The sequence below is a fragment of the Ursus maritimus genome, unplaced genomic scaffold (genome assembly GCF_017311325.1).
Source record: "Ursus maritimus isolate PB19 unplaced genomic scaffold, ASM1731132v1 scaffold_3, whole genome shotgun sequence".
In the NCBI taxonomy this organism is placed as follows: domain Eukaryota; kingdom Metazoa; phylum Chordata; class Mammalia; order Carnivora; family Ursidae; genus Ursus; species Ursus maritimus.
The window spans coordinates 41833602-41839757 of NW_024425563.1; positions in this window are offsets into that span (position 1 = coordinate 41833602).

Here is a 6156-nt window from a genome sequence, read left to right on the forward strand (position 1 = left end):
CCTACATTTTGACCATTTTAGTTTATGCTTAGAATTTTTTATTCTAGGTGATTTTTTATTTCCTCAAATGCTTGAGTACTTTAAATCCTTTTTAGATTAATATTTAAAGTTATATTCTGCCCCACGGTTGTTGTTGTTAAGGTGTTTTCTTTACTTGACATCCATGACATTTTGTTTGCTTATTTAGCTTTTTAAAAAAAGATGTATTTATTTGGAGAGAGAAAGAGAGACTGGGGGAGGGGCAGAGGGAGAAGAAGAGAAGATCTCAAGCAGACTCCTCACTGAGCAGGAGCCTGACACGAGGCTCCACCCCACAGCTCAGGCACCCCCCTGTTCTTTTTTATGTGAATATCCAAATAATTCACACCCTCGTACACCTAGACAATAACAGGAGCAATAAACAAGCCCACCAAAAAATGATTTCAAGATCTATTTGTACTTCTCACGCCTCCCCTTCTTACTGTCACCCTGCCCAGCACAGGGGAAATATATATATATCTGAATATATATATTCAGATATTATGTTTATAATTTACCTGCATCAGTTCTTTTGGATTAGTTCTTTCTTTTTTAACTCTTCAGTGTGGTTATGATATTGATTTCAAGTACAATTGGGTTTGCTTGTTTCAGGCTGCTTTCAGTTTTAGGATCCCTCCTTTGCTGTTATTAATGATTTGGTTTTATTATTTATTTGACCATGTAAAATGTTTCCGAAAGTTAAAAGGCTACAAGACGTATTTTTGGAAGGGTGTTGTTCTTAGACCAGCTCCATTACACTTCCCTCATCCCTTTGAGGGTAACCTACTTCCTTGTCTCCTGATTTACCCTGCCTGTGTTTCTTTTCATAACAACGAGGAGATAAAAGCATAATTTCTTACTATTCCTTCTCTCTTACACAAAAGGTAGCATATTATATATTCTCTATGGCATTTTGCTCTTTTCATTTAGGAATACCATCTGGGAATCACTCTGTATCAGCTCATAGCAATCTTCCTCATTCTTTTACACAGCCACACAGGACCCCGTTGTGTCTATGTACCTCGGTTTGCGCCACCTGTCTCCTATTCTTGGACATTCACGTGGTGGCCAGTATTTTTCAATTACAAATAATACTGCAGTGACTAATCTTGAACATGTATATTTTTGATTGTTGGAAATGGATCTTCCAGGTAAAGTTCTAGATGATGAATTGAATGCTGAATTTTATTAGATATTGCCAAAATACAGCATTTTGATTTCCCACCGGCATTGACAAACTGTTGAATATTTGCTTATCTGATAGGCTGGAAAATGACTTCAGGGTATTTTTTAATCTTTTTTTTTTATTTTTTCTATTATATTATGTTAGTCACCATACAGTACATCCCCGGTTTCCGATGTAAAGTTCGATGATTCATTAGTTGCGTATAACACCCAGTGCACCATGCAATACGTGCCCTCCTTACTACCCATCACCGGTCTATCCCATTCCCCCACCCCCCTCCCCTCTGAAGCCCTCAGTTTGTTTCTCATAGTCCATAGGGTATTTTTAAATCTTACTCTGGGGCAGGTTGAAACTCTTTTCATGTGTTTAAGGGCCATATTTTTATCTTTTTGTAAATTGTTTGCTAATGTCTTTTGACCATTTTTCTTATAGAATATGGGGGATTTTTAAAAATTCATTTTTTAGAAGTTATTTATCAAAGAGGGATCATATGGCTTTATCTGTAGTATAGACTGCAAATATTTTGTTCCAGTTGACCATTTGTCTCCGAGTTTCCTTATGACGTTTTGGCTTGCAAACGTTTTTTGTTTTTACGTAGCCAAATTTAAACCATCTTTTCTTTACGTGTCTGAAATTTTAGTCATAGTTAGAAAATCTTTCTTTATATATATATATGTATATATATATATATATGTATATATTTTTTTATTATGGTCTCTTAGTCACCATACAGTACATCATTAGTTGTTGATGTAGTGTTCCATGATTCATTAGTTGATGTAGTGTTCCATGATGTTGTGTTCCATGATTCACCCAGTGCTCCATGCAATACGTGCCCCCCTTAATACCCTTCACCAGGCTAGCCCATCCCCCCACGCTGCTCCCCTCTGAAGCCCTCAGTTTGTTTCCCAAAGTCCATAGGCTCTCTTAGAGAGGGATTCATCTGCGTTTTCTTCTCTTATTCACATAGGTCTGTGGGGCTCATTCTTAATTTAGATTTTTGCTCTATTTGGAGTTTGTATGTACCTATATCAAATGGACCTAATTTTGTCTTTTTTTCCAAATGGTTACTCATTTGCCCAATACTATTTATTTAAAAAACAAAAGGCTAAAGTCATGTCAGGGAACTTTTTCTGTAAAAGGCTTGATTGCAAAGATTTTTGGCTTTGTGGACCCTGTGCTCTCTGACGATACTACCCAGTACAGCTGCTGCAGCCCAGCAGCGGCCGCAGAGAAGGTGGAAATGGAAGGGTATGGCTGTGTTCCACTCCAGCCGCATTCACAGAGACAGGTGGTGCATCTGTTTTGCCTGTGAGCTGTAGTTTGCTGAACGCTTGTCTGTTTATTGCATTAGTTTGTCTGTCTAGGCATGAGCCAGGATCACACTGTGTTAATTATAGAAGCCTTGTAGTGTGTTTTGATATCTGAAGGGGCTAATCTCCACTCAGAGCCCTATCTATTCTTGAATTTATTTTTTCTGTATAAAATTTAGCACCAACCTGAGAGGCTACAAAAATTAAAAACTCATGGGAAATTTTATTAAAAGTACACTACATTTAAAGTCAATTCAGGGGCACCTGGGTGGCGCAGTCGTTAAGCATCTGCCTTCGGCTCAGGGTGTGATCCCGGCGTACCGGGATCGAGCCCCACATCGGGCTCCTCCGCTGGGAGCCTGCTTCTTCCTCTCCCACTCCCCCTGCTGTGTTCCCTCTCTCGCTGGCTGTCTCTCTGTCACATAAATAAAAATCTTTAAAAAAAAAAAAAAGTCAATTCAGTCTCAGTTCTGTGCCTTATTTGTCTCCTGAGCTATTTTGGTAGTTAGGAAAACATATTTTTTTAGCGTGAAGGTTATGCTACTTATGCTGCTCTTACTCTCTTTTTTTTCTTTCTTATCCTTTTACTCTCTGATGTTCAGTTTCAAATAGCATCTGTTGACTCTACCTATGACCTATACATCAGTCAATGATGTTATTCTATTTCCCTGCTCTCTGCCCCTTCTCACATTTAAACAATTTTATTCTCCTTACTTTGTCAGAATTAGTAATATTTAATATGATTTTTTAATCCATGTTCCATATTGTTTTAATCCTAGCTGTACCATTAAAAATATATTGAATCCTCATTGGCTGTCTTTTTACTGAATTTTTTAAAAAGATTTTATTTATTTGTCAGAGAGAGGGAGAGAGAGCACAAGCAGGGAGAGTGACAGGCAGTGGGAGAAGCAGGTTCCCTGCTGAGCAAGGAGCCTGATGTGGGACTCGATCCCAGGACCCTGGGATCATGACCTGAGCTGAAGGCAGACACTTAACCAATGGAGGCACCCCGGTGCCCCTTTACTGAATTCTTCCAGTTATCTTTTGTTTGAAGGAGGACCACGCTTTAATAAATTGCTCAGGAAGAGGACATATGTACATTATTCACCCAGGGAATGAAAGAAATAATGAAAAAAATTTCCTTTTTCAATTCCTAGAATGCAGCTCTTGTTTCCATTCTAAGGTAGAAAAGATGATGAATTATTCCAAACTCTAATAAAAAAATAATTCTGCATTTTGGGAGCCTTTGCTCCATGTAGGTCGGCTGCCTGAGATACCCAATCCTGCATGTCTGGGGGAGCTGGCACCATTCAGAGTTCTAGTCCTTGAAATATATTTAACCTACATTGCACACTCAGCAAGCAGAGGCAAGCAAACAAAGTTTTTTAGGATGTGACATGTTCAGAGGGAAAAAAACCCCACAAAACCATATCTCAAATCCCAGACAAATACAATGCAACGTATGAATGTCTTAGGTAGTGGTTCTCAAGTGTAGTAAAATAATGTTAGGCATGATGCAAAGTTCTGATACGAATTTCCAATGATTTCCTTTTTGTTAACTCTGATGACGGTCCATGAGAAGTCTCTAGTATAATGTGTCTTCTGCCAACAAGCCTGGCATACATGCTGGTCCTAACCATGGACCACGGATGGTTCTTTCTCTTACATTCCATTCCTTGAGCTGTTATGAGACCCAAAGTAGAAGCTGTGGCAAAGCATTGCTTCTGAGGAAGAACCAGGTGTGAAGAAAAGGTGTGGTGCGCCTTGGAGGCATGCAGTGGAAAGAAAGAAAGAAAGAAAGAAAGAAAGAAAGAAAGAAAGAAAGAAAGAAAGAAAGAAAGAAAGGAAAAGGAAAGGAAAGGAAAGGAAAAGAAAAGAAAGAAGAGGGAAAAGGAAGGATCCTTGTAAAATGAAAGAGAAACAAGACACACCAACCATTCTTCTGCCAACCTTCCCTGTCCATTAAAGAAACTGCATGGAGGAGAGCGTAACAATCTCCCAGAACAGGATGATCCCGAATATGAAATGCTCTCCAAATTACAGGTAGGAATAGAATAAAAATTAAGATTTCAAACGTACAAAACTACTGCAAAAAAGTCAGAAAATAAAAGTTTCTGCCGATGCAAAGGCTCCTCACAAAAGCATTCATTCCGTTTTTTTTTCTGATAATCATCTCCATCCCATAACTTTTTATTATCAGTCGCATGAGAAGCCTTGACGATTCAGGTGTCTGAATATGCCTTATAAATAATAAGTAGCACCTCCAGACTCTGTCCAATTCTATTAATAAAACATATGAGTGGTTCTCAGAAGGTAGCAAATTTTACGATAGCTTCCACACTCTAATCAAATTTTATTTTTTCCAAGTTTGAGCAACCATTCTTTTCCTGCAATTTTAATGAATGGAGAATTGCAGCCAAAACCTCACATTCTATTGAAGATATCTTCGGAAGTGTTTTGACTTTTTCGGGGATAAGGCACTATTTCTGAGGACTCTCAGAAATCATTATGTTCTAATGGAAGATTGGGGCCTCCTTCCAGCCAGATCCTACCCACTAGAGAACTAATAAAGTACAGCCGCCAAGTGGAGAGCAAACATCATCATTCTTGGATATCCAAAACTCCTAAAGCAGAGAGTTTCTTGGGTAACGTTCAAAAGGTAACATCTAGGAACATAACGGATAGCTCCTGTGTTCTCCTCCTAAATTCAGGCCAAATATAGAACTTGGCACAACCTCGCAGAAAGACTTATCCCTGAACAGACTCCGAGCTCACTTATCCAGTTAGTTATGCTGAGGAACACAGTCTGTCCTGAACTCTCAGGTACCAACAAGAATGGACAGGGCCAGAAAAAGATGGCTCTCCGTTGTCCTTTCCACGTCAAGAACCAGACCTCATGGAAGCATGGCCAAATGGATGTCAGCATCTCATTGATTTCACCCATCAGAAAAGTCATTCCTACACTGGAAAGGAGCAAGTCGGGGGAGCTCAGCAGTTTAGAAACATCACCTTTAACATTCTCCAGGTGGAGAAGGTAAAGAAAAATCTCTGCTATAAAGAAACGTGAAAAAGAGGGGACGAGTATCTCCCACTAATACATTCCTATCAGGTGCTGTAGGGAGTACACATGTGAATACCACGTGCTCAGAATCACACGAGCAGATTGGGACTTCCTGAAATAAATTAATTGCTGAGTGGCATCACAGCAAACTGCAAGTCACCAGCAAACAAACAAGCAAAGTAAAAAAACAAAACAAAACAAAACAAAACCCCCACACACCAAATATTCAGCTCTGCCATTGAGAATGCATGGGCTATTTGAGAAATGTAAGAAAATTTTACTTTTTTTTCAGATGATCCCGAACTGCTTATTTCTTTTTCAAAATTGTGCCCCTTGACAGGTTAAGAGTAGGCAGCTTCCCACTACTCATGGGCTGACTTGAAATGCAGCCAGGCCAACATGCATCTTAAACAGATGGAACTGAACACTTTAAACATTTGAATATTTAAAGCCTGTATTGCCCCAAATTGGGAGCCCTGGATGTGTTACTGACATACTCATTGCCAATTCTACTGACGCTACCTTTCCAGTGAAGAGTTTCAAGGGCACTGGCAGAGTGTTGTTCTGATTAGTGTGTG